At 35.7% G+C, this 17089-nt stretch overlaps 1 protein-coding gene across 1 annotated transcript in view; it reads left to right on the plus strand.

The window, feature by feature from the left end:
* Positions 1-2447: 2447 nt before the first annotated feature.
* LOC122321391 (uncharacterized) overlaps positions 2448-17089 on the plus strand; it is a 58192-nt gene continuing 43550 nt past the window's right edge. The window contains exon 1 of the mRNA XM_043211273.2: positions 2448-2591. The gene's annotated coding sequence lies outside the window, so the exon portion shown is untranslated. The remainder of the gene's footprint in view (positions 2592-17089) is intronic.

Below are 17089 nucleotides of genomic sequence, written 5' to 3' on the forward strand. Positions count from 1 at the left end.
ACTGCGCTAAAAGTAGTGGCAGGAACGCCGGACGCAGAAGATTTTGAAAGAATTACATTTAAAGAATTCCAATTAAAAAATGCAAACAATAGGCAGGTTAATATTAACAACAAAGTACAAATTCAAATCAAAAAAATTTCCGCTACCGTCAATCAACTTCTGAGGTCAGCAAAAAAGTCCCAAATTGATACTGGGCACCTATTCGAGATGCTTTTAACTCGAAATAGGATGATAGCAATGGAGCCGCAGGGGTTGATGCTAGCAGTGGCACTTGCCAAAGTTAATATTGTTAGCCCCAGCATCCTAGATCATGCAGACCTGGAAGGTGTGTGGATGGAAGAGCCCACCGAGAGATTAAAGATGTTTTGTCCGTATTGTCCGTTAAGATATTACAGTCCCATAAAATATTACACTTTATTCTTAAGTTTCCGAAGATAAAGTCGGCCTGCAGCAAGATCACCGTTTTCCCAGTGTCACATCACGACACCATGCTCAGGCTGGAAGCCAACGTCATTGCCGAATGCGACAGCGAGATCCACACCGTGGAAAAGTGCTCCCCGACATCAGGAGCTACATTTTGCCGACTGGCTCGCAGAAGATCATGCGCCCAAGAGCTTCACGCTGGAGGCACGGCGCATTGCGAGATCCAACAAAGCGATTTACACCCCATCACTTACGTTGATGAAGGGATAGTAATTGTAAATGATCGCTCGGCTCACGTGTGTGTGGATAATGGCACCTGTGTCCATATAAAGGGCACATATCTCATCACTTTTGAAAAGAGCGCCATTGTCAACGAAACCCGATTGGTCAATCATGACACAGCCCAGAAGAGGGCTCCAGGAGTGGCCAGCTCACCTTCCTTGAACGTCACCATGGAACGTAACGTTCTTAGCCTTCCTTACCTTCACCGACTGAGTGAACGTAATCTGGATCACATCAAAGAGTTCGGGAAGGAGATTAACCACCATCAGTTACATCAGTTGGTGTTCATAGCGGGAGCAATATGCTGCGCTATAATTGGCATCGGCTTGACCTATCGGCGAGTCACTCAGGCCCGAAAAACCGCGGCCTAGCTGAAGGAGATGATTGCCCAAATAGGGTCGGCCGAGGGCGGCAAGCACTGCACATTTGCGTGGCCGCTATGAAATACTTTTTGTAAGCTTTAAGTTTTAGTTTGTGTCAGAGTCTCATACAATAAAGAGCACCATAGAACCAATCTCCGGCACTGCCGTTAACTTGTAAATTCATTTGTTGAATTGGTCACCGCGCCTCAAGGGCCGTGACAACGGGGCAAGTGCTCCCATCATAACTCCCGTCACAGAACGGATCTCCCCTCGGCAACCGCCAGGGATCCCAACCACTACCTACAAGAAGTAGCAACCCCCCACCCCAAAAAAAAAAAAAAAAAAAAAATAAGAAAGACAAGAATAGTGAAACATTGTGCCTTACGTTAACAAAAAACTGCAGCCCCATAAAATTTTTAAAAATTTAAATAAAATTTGAATGGACCCAAGAAAGAAGAAGCCAGGTGGAACAGGGCGGGATCTAACCGCTGTGATTGCAAGGAAAGAAGGGATCAAAAAGACAAAAAATTAAGGAAAGAGAACGGAGGAGGAGGAGGACACGTGAGAAAAATCTTATTCAAAATTCTCAATAATTTTCTACGGAGCTCTAACGTAAGTACGAAGGAAAAATGTAATCGGAAGCATAAAATTATAACTATTCATTGATCTTGAGTACATTTCGAAGAAACAAGACTCGGAGCTCATCATCCAACTGGAGCCACCCGAAGGCGAAAATTTGTGAAAACGTGAAATACAAAATGTGAGAGTGCAGATCGGTGTAAAGAGGAGTTTAGGGAAGGCCGGTGATTATCCCAAGGATCCCAGATTTGGACCAAGGAAGGGAAGCCTTCATTCGTCCCAATACCGTAGTTTTCTCTTGGTGAATTGATAAATTGTGTGACGTTGTTTTTACTTTTGTTTGTTTGGAATCTATTAATTTTTTTTCTTTTTTATAAATTTAATTAACAACTGCAAATGTTGTTAACGCGTGCTAGCCGGCGAAGTGGAAAAATTCCGGATAGAAAAATAGGCAGACCCTTACAAATTTAATGCTCTAACAAACCAAAAAAGTTTAAAAAAATGTCTTGGGAGGGTATCACTGACCCTGTAAAACGGGATAAAAGAATACAATTTTTAATCTTTTTGCTAGGGATCTGTTGGGACCTCTTCGATGCGTTCAATATTATATGCATGAGCATCCATGTAAATTTCTGGTATTTTTTTTTTGCAATCTAAGTGCGGCTCCTCATTCCCATAGCTGGAAAACAGTTTTTGTTGATCTGAGCAAGATCAAACTTTTTTGTTGCCCAATGATATGTTGTCCGATCTTATTATTAGGCTTTAGGATAAACTAAGGTTTTTTAGTAGATGTCTAGCCGTTAACATTTGGGGGTAATGCGACGCGGCATCTGGCAACTCTGATTGCACATGTGCGGATAACGTACATACATTTGTACACAAGGTCTTGAAACTCGTTGTCGTCGTGGTTTAAATAGTGAGAATCAAATTTAAAAAAACAGAACGGTAAATAAGAATTTTAGTTTCGCAATTAGGTTCCTTAAATTAAAAGAAAAAGTTTTTTTTAGTAATGATTCTTGTATAATTGGCACAACTTTGTATGTATACATGAAAAGAAATAACTAATATACTTATGTACATATGTAGATATATGTATTCGGTATATTTGTGTGTATGTTCGTTTTTTTTTTTTTGTAAAATTAGAATTATTTTAAAATCATTTTCTTAGCTTCAAATAAATCGGTCTATTGGCTTTTTATGTAAATGTACATATGTATATAAATATGTACATGGAATTTTATATCCGAATTGCATATTTCGTTACTGTCGTCCACGTATGACAATACACACATTTACGATTGGAGAACCAATAAAAAATACATATGTATATGTACATACAAACATGACCATTTGAGTTTTAGATACATGCATATGCATGTGTGTGTGTACATATGTACAGTGGTATCCGTTCAGAGATAAACAAAAATTGTTGTCCATTTAAAAGGTATTGCACATTCTATGTCATCGTTTATATTTCTAACACAATCGATTGGGTAATGGACCAATATGTCTAGTAAAAAATTTGAATGGTTTTATGTGTTTAATTTTTAGGGTTTTTTGAAGCAGTTAAGGAATTAACTTTAAGAACATAATGGTTTTGTATTGCTAAATTGTTAAGAAAATAAATGTGAAGTGTAAAAAATGAGTGCCGAGCTCCACTTAAGATATGTATGTCAAAAGGGACAGTGAACCGTCTAGTGGGGCAGGCAAATATCTAACAGTGCCGCTCAACTTTAACTGTTTGGTTAAGGTTTGAAACGTTGTATCTCTGTAGCAAGAGCTCCGATTTTCTCTAAGTTTCGGTATATAAAGAAATCTGTCTTTTATAAAAAAGCAAAGTTTCTGTTCTGTAAGTTTGTTTTTATATTATTTGAAATTATTTTTCAAAATCAACAAAAAATGCTTATTATTTTTGGGTCAACTAAATACATAGGTTTGATCACTAAAACTATTAAATTTATTAAAATTAAGGAACATTTCAAGGTACTGCCTAACTTAAAAAATAAAATACATTATTTTTGAATTATTTAGTATTTTGTATGCCCACCCACGTTCTTAATTAATTAAAAAAGGTACGTCCAAGGAATGCGACCATTAATCTCAGAAATCTGAGGAAAAGCCTTTGTAGTACATTCTTGTAGTCATTTGCATTCATCTTTGAGGTGACAAATTGCAGCTCCACCTTCACACGTGTGATGACGACTTAAAAAGTACTCTTTCTTTCTCAAATCATGGAAATAATAGTTATACCCATCGGGTTCATCGAGATTGAACTTCTTTTCGTCGGAGAAGATCACCGTCTTCCACTCCTTGTTCTACGTCATGTGCGCTTTTGCAAATCGAAGTCGCGCACTCTTACGAGCATCGTTAAGAGGTGGTTTTTTTTTTATTTTTAGTCTCTTCAAATGTTTTGCACTTCTAATAATTCGCTTAACCGTTGCCACACTTGAATTTACGCCACATTGTTCTCTTATTTTATGTGCAGATAGGTGAGAGTTTAAGGCAGTACGCAGAATAAGTCGCCTCTCTGATGCTGTCGTTGCGTATTTTTTCCCGCCTTTCATTTTTTTTCCATCGTCTGCTTCATTACGAATAAAATTACTGAAAATGTTTTGACTTCGGCCGATTTTCTTAGCTAGTTCATTATTTTTTAATCCGATATCAATATAGCCTGTTATTTGACCTTTTTAAAAATCGGTTAACCGTTTTACAAAATATTGATGAACAATGATAACAATTTTGTAATGCAATTGAATTCAAGTCGTTTCAATCCCGCAGTTAAATACAAAGTGAATTCAAAGCTGCCAAGCCTAATCAGATGAGCCAAAAAAAAAGCGCTCATTTACAGAATTTCAAGATAACAGCAAAATTTCTTGCAAATAATGAGTAAATGAATGAGAATTAAATTAAAAATTAAATAGAAAAAAAAAAACCAATTGGAACAAAGATATAGTGAAAAGTGTAAGAACGATTTTTCAAACCTATTCAGTTGAACGGCACTGTATGTCTCCTATCACTTTAAAATCATCTGTAAAATTGATTCAAGTTTGGGAACAATAGGAAGAATACTTTAAGAAAAATTTTTAATAGATAAAAGTTCTGGAAAAGTGCTCAAACAAAAAAAACAGTTAAGTTAAAGTTAAGCGCCTAACTTTCGTAAGTCTCTATTCGACGAACGCCTCTTAAGCGCCTCTATTTCGACGGGCATTCGAAATAGCCCTTGAAAATATGTAGAAACATTATGTGGTAGTATGAGTCCAAAATTGTTTTTTTTTTTTTTTTTGGCTGTTGGTCCTAGCTAGCAGTATATTACAAGAGCCACCTAGTATAATATTCGCCAAAACATACATTCAAAAACTTTTCCATCCAAATTGAGTTGACAGAATTTTTCATACTATTAGGTTCGACCATTTATTGGGTTAAAATCATCACTAATGGTCACCATTACTCAGAAAAATTTTAAGCCATGTTATACTTTCGTATTTTTTAAAGGTCATGACACTTTTTTGGAAGTTTTAAAAGAATAAAGCTCTACTGCTGAGTGAGGTTCGATGGTAAGATACCAAGAGTCTTGAGTAAGACAGAGATGGCTGTATACGCTCGACTTGAGTGAGTTTATGACGTGAGCGCGTATGCAATAGTTAGTTGAGCTTGGGTATTCGAACCGATCGGAACTCGCTGTGCAGCTGCGTCAATCATCAAAAGCATCAAAATGGATAACATACCCTTGCCGCCGACATATATATATTCAAATTACCATAAAAACGTGTTAAAATTTTGAACGCGGGGATATCGAAGTCTACACGAGATGGAACTACTCGATTTGGAACTTGAACTCGTATAGTATTGGCGAAGACGAAGTTTTTGTCATATTTTTGGCACGCTCACTTCGGCCCCTCAAAACGGAAATCTCGTTGTAGCGTCAGTTCAAAAAATGTATTGGAAAAAGTTTCTGAATAGCTTCTGTTTTTTTTTCACAAGCGCACAAGCGTATGCAACAAAAATTATTTTATGAAAATCTATACCAGTGGTCGGCACTAAATACATTAATATGATTAATATTAGTAACGAGTATCAGTAACGAATAGAAAAAAGTAGTCTTGAGCACGACGTTTTATACATTTCTCGGGCAGAATAATTTTCTATGCTCCTGGAATAGGGCCCTTTATTTTTTTTAAACGTTTTGAATGTGGAAATTTTAATTTTAAGATAAGCGCACTGCTACCCAATTGGCAGCTTAATCTAATCGGTTTTTACAATTTTTAACAATAGTCTAAGCATTACTTAGGGCAAGAAATTATTTCATGGTGTTTTATTTTATTTTTATTTTTATTTTTTTTATGTTTATGTTGATGAGGAAATGCCTAGGTCAAGATCCGGTCTGGTAGGTCTTGAGGGTGGTGTCTTTCCAGTCTTCTCTTGATTCAATTCCTTGGATCAGCGCTCCTGATAGAAGCGGTACCCAAGTTTTTTGGCTAGTGATACTTTTTTGGTTATACCAGGGAACTTTATAGGTTTGATTAAAGTGTGGGAGGAAGAGATGAGTTCCGGGTATAATAAAGTCGGGAAACTATCGACCGTTTTTTTCAGTTATTTTGTAAAGTTTAGTTATTTGATGGATTATGATATTTCTCATGTTGGTTATTTGGACCACTAAGTATTTTATCATCTGTTTAACTTCACGTAGGACTCCTTGTTGCTGTGTTGCTTGTAGATAGTTTTTTCTGGCTATGGTTTAGTGGTGAAACCATATTTCGGTAAGTACTATAATACGATATTTTTGGTGACCGAAGGGTTTGCTACAATAATTTCGCTGTTCCGCTTGCATCGTTGTCTTTCTTAAATTTTTTTTCGTTGTTGTCGTTTTTGTTTCCCCTTTTATTTCGTTGCTAAGGAAACCTGAGGGAAAACAAGTATGCCCTCTCCCACGTTGCACTGAGAGGGCGATCGATGTGCTGTTGTTGTTTTTAGCATTTTATTTAATTGTACAATAAACATTGTTTATGCTTAGCCTATTATGTGCGCCTTGAGCACACTCTGAGAAAAAATTTTACTCTTATTAATTTTTTCTATCTACGTATATTGGATGTCTACTAATTTCACAATGTGTGTTTGTCATTCCGCTGAATAGAGTTTATTATTATTTCGAGGCAATTTATACAGGTAATTATTAATAATATGTATAAATGCAGGATGTGATTAAAAATCGTAAATACGCTATGGAGTAACCCCTCGAGACTATTAAAAATAAGGTGTAAATTTAAAAAAAAAACATCGAAAATAATAAGCACCAGTCAGCTTTTTTTTGATAAGGAGATCTCAAGAATTCTTGACTATATTTTACCCGGTACACTTTTCCACCCGTATTTTAACTAAAATTTGACTAAAATTTTGGGACTTATTTTTCGGCTAAAATTAATAACTCATAAACGAAGCAAGATATTTTAATTTGGTTGAACTAGTCTTCTTTTAAAAAAAAAAAAGGTATTCTTTTGAAAAAAATGTTTTCTACCAAAGCAAGCCCAGCGCATTGGAAATATATTGAAATTAACAAAGACTCGGTGAATCCAGATTAGATCATACAAACTACAGATATAACTCGAATGGGTTCGATTTATAAGCAACAAGTCCCTGCGATACAGGTCCCTCGAGCCGGATCGTCGCAAAAACTTTGGATTCGGGATATTTTAAAAATTTCGCCCTTGTGGAGGGGATTTATAGATTCTTTAATTGTATCGAATAATCACCCCAACACAAAGCTTACCCGAGCATTTAAGTCGGTATCCCGGTTTGGGGAAGATATGCAATCAATTGATACGCTAGAGACACGTCTAGCTCAACTTCAGGACAATTTTCTACGCTTTGTCCAACTTTCGGATGAACTCTACAGGTACCAAGATGAACCAGATTGGGAGAGCCCTGACGATCGACCTCTATGAGAAGAATCGTTTTAGCATTCACGCTATATTAAGCAGCGCTATTACGGAGCTAAAATTGTTGGCTGTTTGTTGATGTTATTTGATGTGATTAATGTTTCTCCCACCCATCATACACAACTTTAGGAGCAAAAGAAAGCAGATATTCAGTTGGAGCGCATCAAGCTTCCAACGTTTTCTGGAAATGATGATGATTGCAAGCATTTTTCGGATATGTTCATCGGATCCATCGGCAGTCGGCTCACGACTGTCAATGAAATCATATTTGAATGACCAAAGCCCTCGGTTTGGTCAAACATATTTCCGTAACCACCGAGATTTACAGCGAAATCCTGGGGCCGGTTGAAAGGTCGGTACAACAAGCAATCACTGCGATCGTTTATCAACAACTTCATGACACTTCCCTGGCTAATTTTCATATTATCATCCAAATTGGACATCGATACCCGCCAAGCTTGGAACGAATGCAAGGATTTTGGCGAGACCAGTGCTATCATCGCGCAATTCTTGGAATTTCTCGCTACTCGGTGTGATACTTTGGAAGCTTTTCAACACTCCAGAGCCCCGCATGTTAGACGATCAGCTGCTACGTTGCACGCAAGTACAGATTCGTCAAGAGGACCTAGTTCGTGCATCGCGTGCCATCAATCCCATCAACGGTACTCATGCGCGCAATTTGTGGGATGAAACCTAGAAACCCGTTGTACTTTCGTCATGAATAACAAATTGTGCTTCAAGTGCTGCAGCCCTGCACACATGGTTTAGAATTGCTCATCAAGACACGTCTGCCGCGAGTGCCGGCGTAAACATCACTCGATACTTCATGGAGCATCTCATCAAATTGGAAATGGAAATAATCAAAAGTACACAGTACCCATACACAATGGCTCCGAATCATTACAACAATCTCACTGCGACCAGGCGCAGCCACCCCAGGAGACACAATCGTCACCCATCATACTCTGGACCATATTCCATCACCAGGGTTCAAGGCCCTTCTGCCCACCATTTTAGCAAATGTCGACTCAGAGGGCAGGACAGGTTACTGGACACGGGATCTCCCATTACTTTGGCATCGGTAGAATTCATTCGACGAATCGGCGTGCGCCGCACACATGCTCTGTCCTGGGTCTTGCCGCTAACGCTGTTACTAGTGGACGCGCTTAGTTTTAACTTCAATGCCTGCTGTGTTTGATAGATCTAGAAAGGACAGATTTGGAACTTCACTCAGTAGGTGGTCTGCACATTGGACATATATTCAGGCTGCACATATTCAGTGCGATCTTATTGGAGTTTGTTTGCAATTTAGGCAGCATCGATATGTTTTTTGCGCGTGTATTGGAAAGATGTTCCGTGGAATAGAAGTCGCAAAGAAGCACACGAATTTTAACGCATCATTTAGTGAACTGACGCAGCCGATTCGTCACTTCAGACTGCTAACAGCCTCTTATGGCCTGTCACTCTCGCAATTCCTCGCCTTGTGCGTTTAAAAAAAAATTGGCCGATGGTTTTACCAAGGAGCAGTAGTAGTAGTAGCGCGAGCTCTCAGCAACGATGACTATTGAGGAGTTGTTGGCATTAAAGGAGGTTTTGATTCAACTATTATACAAGTTTTACTTTAAACTACGGAAGTGAAGTTTAAACTTTAAGTCCTTTCTAGAAGCCATCCCAGAAGACGACCGATGTTATGATCCTTGCCAACTCAACAACAACTCCAACAACAGTAAAAATACTTAAGATTCATTGGAACACCTACATGGATAAACTGTTTGTAAAGTTCCTTCCGACCGCCAAACGGCTTCTGTAACCAAACGAGAACTGCTGCTTGATAGCTCTAGCAACTGTCATGCTGAAGGTACTATTTCAGGAGAGCTGGATAATCGCACTTCATTGGGATGAGCCAATTTCCGAGGCGTCGACTGGAAAATGGCGAACTATAATGGATCAGTGGCTAATGCTATCAAACAGCCATGTTCCCTGAAACATTGCCTCGACTGGTCAACCGATTGTGCTACATGGGTTCTCAGACGCCACATTTAATGCACCCGGAGCTGTTATATGTAGCAGAGTTCTTAACGGTGACAGTTTTGGTATAACCTTGGTAGCTGCCAAAACACGAATGGCTTCACTGAGAACAGTATCTTTACCACGGTAAACGCTTAATGCAGCATTCTCCCCACTCAGTTATTATCTGTCGATTTATTATATTATTATTATCGAATTATTAATTTTTTCCGGGGCCGAAAACAATCCACACACTTTCTTACATTAACGGAGCTAGAGAACACACACAACACAACAGTATCAACTGATCGAAAAAGGTGGCCGTTTCCTTCAAGTCTAAACTATGTCGCCTCACACCCTTTATCGACCTACAAGAAGTTATGCGAGTTGGTGCCGAATGGAACGAGCCGCCGTCAGCTACAACATTAACCATCCTATCTTGATCCCGAAACAATCAACTTTAGTGGATCTACTTTAGCTCGACATTTTCAGGTTAAATATTTAGATACTAGCGTGGACGGAATATTCAATATTCTTTGACGACAGTATTGGGTCCTTGGAGCTCGAAATATTATTCGAAAAACTGTATTTCAATGCAAACCTTTTTTTCTACTGTCTAAATACAAAAATTTGGCGCGCGCTGCGCTGCCAGTTCAGTCGGCAGCGGAGCGGCTACATTATATATTTATTATATACATATACTTAGGTGGTATGTTGAGAGGGCGAGCATGTCACATGAGCATGCAAATTAACTTTCTCCTAAGCGAGTTGGTTATAACCCATTCCTTTTTGCAAAACATTTGAATTGGGAAGATGAAAAACTTATCTCGTTATCTAACATTAGAGTTTTGGCTAACTGTAAATTGCTGCAAAATTTCCGAAACTTTATTTTCTATATTTAATTTATTTTGGATTTCTTTAACTATCAAATATTTTGAATACGAATCTATACAGTTCATGAATATTAAATTTAGAGCATAATATATATCAATATATATGTAAATTTTCACCCTCTCTTTGTGGAATGGGTGCCTCTCCGATAGGAATTTGCACTGGGTGTCTATTGTATTTATTCTGATTACAGATTTGACAATTTTCAATATATTCTTTAAGTTTTTTGTATAAATTCGGCCAATAATATAATTTACTTATTTGCTTATAATTTTCATCAAGCCCTCTATGTGCTCTACAATGAGTTTCCGTGATAATAAGAGCCTGGTCTTTCATATTTTCGACATCTTGGACAAATATTTTCGTATATAAAAATGTATTAATAAAATTATCTTTAAGTAGTTTTTTTATTCTATAAAAATCTTCTAAAATACAATGAATTTCTATAGTTATGTTTGGTGGAATATATTCCCTTAGAATTGATACCAAATTCTCTGGAGTATCATATTCTATTATATGCCTTGTATTTCCAAATGTTTTTATCGACTCATGTATTGTATACCTCCCCGTTGCTATTAGCAATTGTTGCTTAAACTGGTTTAAGGGTTTTCGGGTTTCTTGTATTACATTCTCAAAACTACTTTCTGCTGAGTGCTGAGTGTTTTGATCGGAGACCGATTCATTACTTTCTGTCAAGTTATTTATTTGGATTCTTGATAAAGCATCCGCGACGACATTTGTTACTCCTGGCTTATAAATAATTTTTGGTGAATAACTTTCGATAAAAGAATACCATCTCTTCATTTCAATATTTGGATTTTTTTTGAGAAATGGAAAATGATAAAGGTTGATGATTGGTATAGATCTCAATGTTATTAACTCCATATAAATAATTAATTCCGTAAATTTTTTAATGCCCAAACTATGGCTAAAAGTTCTTTTTTATTAGTAGCATATAATTGTTCAGTTTTGGATAAAGTTTTAGAAATAAAAGTAATAGGTTTTCTTCTTGAGACAGAACAGCTCCAACAGCTAAATCAGATGCGTCAGTGGTTAAAGTAAATTTTTTATTATAATCGGGTTGTACTAATTCTATTTGTGCGATTAAATTGTCTTTGAGCTCGTTAAAAACTCTTACATCTGAATCATCAAACTGTATGGAAGTTCTACATGAAGCCTTTTTTGATACTTTGCAGGTTTCGCCTTCCAAATATTTGGTTAATGGCTTTGCAATTTTGGCGAAATTTTGCACGAAGTTTCTGTAATATCCTGTTAGGCCTAGGAAGCTTCTAAGCTCTCGAATATTTTTTGGAATTGGATATTTTAAGATTGTATAAATTTTGTCGGGATCGGGTTTGATCACTTTTTGAGAAACAACGTAACCAAGAAAATTTTTTTCCAATTTAAAGAATTTTGATTTTTTAATAGAAATTTTCATGTTTGCGTTCATCAAAATTTTAATTATGACAATTAAATCCTTGTAATGTTGTTCAATAGTATTTTAAAAAATAATGTCACCCATATAGACATGACATATTTTACCAACTTAATCTCTTAATATATCATCTATTGCTCTTTGGAAAATTCTGGGAGCGTTAGTTAACCCGAATGGCAATCGAAAGAATTCGTATTTACCATTATTTATTGAAAAAGAAGTTTTTTTAATGTCGGTTTCTTTCATTAGAATCTGATGAAATCCAGATTCTAAATCAATTGTTGAAAAGTATTTTGCCTTTCCAAGGTTTGACAAAATTACTGAAGGATCCTGCATTGCGTATCTGGCAGGTATTGTATTTTCATTTAATTTTTTAAAGTCAATTACGAGACGGAGTTTTGGAGTTCCATCTTCGTTGAAGCCCTTTTTTGGTGCTACCAATACAGGGGAATTATAAGGACTCCTGCTTGGCCTTAAAATTTCTTCGTTTAACACATGATACAATTATAATTGTATCATGGTTTAACATTCGGTTTATTTCCGAATTTACAAAATCTGATGCTGTCAGGGCATACGGATATTGTTTTCTATATATGGGTCTATCATTTTCTGTATTTATTTCATTAGTTTTGAATCTCATTCTCCAAATCATTTAATTGGTTTGAAGAAGATATTTTTATATTGGTAATTAAATCATTGTCGGATAATTCTACGACGGCGTGTTTTGGATTTTTATTTCCCAAACTTTTAATTTTGTCTGATATTTCTTCGACGGTGTGTTCAGGATTTTTGTATCCCAAACTATTTTTACATTGATTGCCCACTTCAGAATCGGATCTGACTTGAGTCTCTTTATCAAAATATTTTTTTTATGAGAAATTCTCTTAACGGAAGAATGGTATTTTCTTCAGATAAAGAATGTTGATATAAAAAGTTTCCATTATCGTAATTCAATTTTTCTTATTTTCCATTATATTTTAGTTTTCCCTTAGCTGTATCAATTACAGCTCGAATTTTCTTTCGTAAAACGTGTATCGAATTTTAAATATTGTTATCATATGATAATATTTAATTATTGAATATCCATTCACTGTGGATACTCTTTTATATATTGGAAGTTCATTCTTATTTTTATATATTCCTGTCTATATAACAAGTTGCCCCAGTGTCGATTAATATTTTTAATTTTTTATTTATTGTTTTATCTTTACGAATTAAGTAGGGTAAGCCTACTCCTGAGCTTCGCCTAAAAAATGATCTTCCTCGATATTGTTAAGCCTCATTGTCTTGTTAACCGGTTGATTAACAGTTCCTGTGGGCACTCTTTTATTTTGTACCTGTTCCTGCTGATTGTATGGTTTCTTAAATTGATTCCATTTATTATAGTTATTATTCTGATAATTATTTCCCTGATTAAAGTTGTTATTATTTATTATTATCTAAATCTGCATAGATTCGTCTATTTCCATATGCTCTGGCTTAATCTGAGGTTGTCTGTATGAATTCCATTGATTTTGTTGATTATAAAATGGTCTTCCCTGATGGAAATTATTATTTCGGTTTTGGTTAAAATTGTTTTGATTTTGCCAATTATTTTATATACTCAATTTCCTATTGACTGCTCCATAATTGTCCATTATGGATAATTTACCCTGGCTGAGAATACTTAATTCCTGTTCAATAATATGGATAGGGCGTTTTTCACTATAGACAAAGTCTAGTCGGGCCATTATGGCATCGAAGCTTAAAACTGTACCGTTATGGGTTAGGGCATCATTTGCCATCCCTGTTATTTTGTTTCTTAATATTGATTATGCTGAATAAAATCTTTCGCTTCCTTTGGCATATTGCCCCATAGCTATTTCAGCTGATTCCCTCCAGCAAACATATTTGCTTTCTTCACCCCTATATTCTCTAACAGATTTGATGATCTCATAACATGTTTCGCATTTAATATTTGGATCAACTATTTCAACTTGATAATCTTCAACTTTCTTTATTTTATTAGCAAGCTGTGATTTTAAACTTACTATCTCTTCTTTTAATGGATTCAATTCTATATTAACAATTTGTTTAATTAAGTCTCCTACATTTATCATTGTGTTATTTGCAATTGTAGGTTCTTGTGGGGTATTTACGTTGTGAGGCCTTTTATTACATGGGCCGGCTTGATCTGGATGCATTTTTAATTTATTTTCGAAATCTTTAATTAACTCTTCCACTTTTTAGTTTTACTTAATTAATATATAAACAAATAGTAAAATAAGAATGCATTTATTATTTTCCTGCCTTTTTTATAACACAACTTGTTATACCCTTGCAGTATTATAATTTTGTCCAAAAGTGTGCAACGCAGTAAAGGAGACATCTCCGACCCTATAAAGTATATATATTCTTAATCAGGATCACCTCCTGAGTTGATATGAGCATGTCCGTCTGTCCGTCTGTCTGTCTGTTTCTACGCGAACTAGTCTCTCAGTTTTAAAGCTATCGACTTGAAACTTTGCATACACCCTTCTTTCCTTTGCACGCAGTATATAAGTTGGAACGAGTCGGTCGACTATATCCTATAGCTGCCATATAACTGATTGATCGGAAAAGGTATAACTTTGGTGTTTTTGGAGTTAGAGAGTTCAAATTTGACATGAAAGCTATTTTTGGCAAAACATTACGACATGCCAAATTTCATACGGATCGGCCGACTATATCCTATAGCTGCCATATAACTGATTGATCGGAAATGACCCAACTTTCGTGTTTTTGAAGATAGAAAGCTGGAACTTGGTACAGATTCTATTCTATATTCCGGTTTTAACTGCAAGGGTATATCAACTTCGGCTCCGCCCGAAGTTAGCTTTACTTTCTTGTTTTTAATTTCAGCGGGTTGTATCTGGGGGTTCTTTTTGGCCGCACTAAATTCCTTTTTCACATAAAAACTTTTTTTTTGAACTTTTTTTTTTAATTTTTATGCCTTGCTTTAGAATTTTTTTTAATTATGCGGCCCCACGATGGGCGCCAATTAACTTTCTCCTAAGCGAGTTGGTTAAAAAAAAATTATTTTTTATTTAATTAACTTCACTTATCACTAACATTTCATAGGCTTTATTCTTATTACTTCACTGCTCCGATCTTTTAGTAATTTCACTTTAGTTGTACTTATTCATTCGGATCTTAAAAACGGACTGCTGCAATTGGGCAATTGCAATTGTAATTGCTGCAATAATCAAACCTCGGCTTAAAAGATTTTATCCTCAAAAATTGATTAAGAGAGTGACTCAAGAGAGTCGGCAAAATAGGATGATGAAATTTGGCAATTAAGTCTGCAATCGAGATTCTGCCGGAAATCGGTGTTTACATTATCGAGCTTCGAGGGTCGCTTAGGGGCTCCGATGTTTAGAATATCGGCTGAGAATGTTTACAAAATCCGTTCAATGCGGAGTGTGAAATGATATGGGTGGGAACCACTCGAAGGCGTAGTTGAATAAAATAGATGACTGCGGGTTTTATCTTAGATTCAGTTCTGAATAATTTGAAAATTGGGCTGGGCTCCAAGTTGTTTATAAATCGGATAAGAAGCCCTAAGTAATGCGTTATATAACTGGCACGCTTAGTTTATGTAAATGTATAGAGAGAGACTCTTATGCACACATGTCTTTGGCTTATGCGGTCAGCGTGGGAATGCTGACTTAGCCTAACTCATAAGTGGGCGGTCATATTTCGCGCACTTGAATTGGTTTATTTGTTTGTTATATGCATGCAGGGTACAGTGTTACCTCGCTACATGTTTCTACATATGTGCATATTATATCTCCCTCCTTTTGAAAAATAACGTAACCTAGTGAAGTTATTTTTAAAATTTTATTTTTTATTTGTAAAATTTAATTTAAATTTTTTTTTATGCTAAAAATTTACGGTTTTATTATTATTGTATATGAAAAAAAATTTTTTTTTTAGTGTTTTCTTTTTTATATATATATCTATATAGTATTTTTTAAATGTATGACCGTTGATTCTTATGAAATAACAATTTTTATCCTATCCTTATGTACTGTTTGTTTTCTGTTTTTGTTTCCTGAAATAACTATATTATCTCTGTCATTAATTTGTTCTACTCTTTAGGGCCCTGTGTATTGGATGTCTAATTTATGTCCTACTTCATTTTTAAGTAAAACTTTATCTCCTATTGATAGACTTACTTATAAACTTTTTTATCATAATATTCCTTATTTTTCTGCTTATTCGAGTCAAGCATATTTCTTGCTCTTTTGTATGCTACTTCTAATCTATATTTACTTTCCTTAGCGTAATCATCTATGCTATATATTGGTTCTATATTATTTACGCTAATAAAATGCTTAGGTAAGTTACTTGTTTTTCCAAAGACAAGTTCATATGGACAATAGTCATGTGCCATAGATGGGGTCGTGTTGAAACAGAAGACAAAATATTGAAGCCATACGTCCCAATCAGTTTTATCAACCGATATATATGAACGTATGTATTCATTAAAAGTTCTATGACTTCTTTCGACTGTTCCAACTGTCTGATGGTGGTGTGCAGTAGATGTTATATTAGTTATTTTTAAATACTTGCACAGGTCATTTATTATCGAATTTTTGTATTCTGTTCCCATGTCCGTCTTCATCAGAATAAAATTTTCGAATATAGCCTTCGCTATTGTATTCGCGTTTTTATTTGGAATTGGAATTGCTACTAAATATTTAGTCAGGTCACAAATTAATGTGACTGCATATTCGTTTGCGTTTTCTGACTTGGGTAGTGAACCTATAGTGTCTACTATAGCCCTGTCAAAGGCTTTTAAAGGGGTTTCAGAAATAGTTAAGGGGGTTTTTAACATGTTTATTTATTTTTGCTTTTTGGTATTTTTCACATTTCCGGATATGCTGTGTTATATCACGAGTCATACCTTTCCAGTAATAATTTCTTTTTACCTTGGACATTGTTTTTGTAATGCTTGTATGACCTCCTTGTATAGGATCATCATGGAATGTAGACAATATTGCTTCTTTCTCTTTAACATTTGTTAAAGTGGCCACCGGGTTGAGTAGCGCTACTCTTAAAGTATTAAATAATTCATTGCCCATATTTTTGAGATCATCTATTGAAATTTTTTCAAAGATGTGTTCCCGCGGTGCCATTTTCAATTGGCTTATTTT

Source organism: Drosophila bipectinata, chromosome XR (genome assembly GCF_030179905.1).
Source record: "Drosophila bipectinata strain 14024-0381.07 chromosome XR, DbipHiC1v2, whole genome shotgun sequence".
Taxonomy (NCBI): domain Eukaryota; kingdom Metazoa; phylum Arthropoda; class Insecta; order Diptera; family Drosophilidae; genus Drosophila; species Drosophila bipectinata.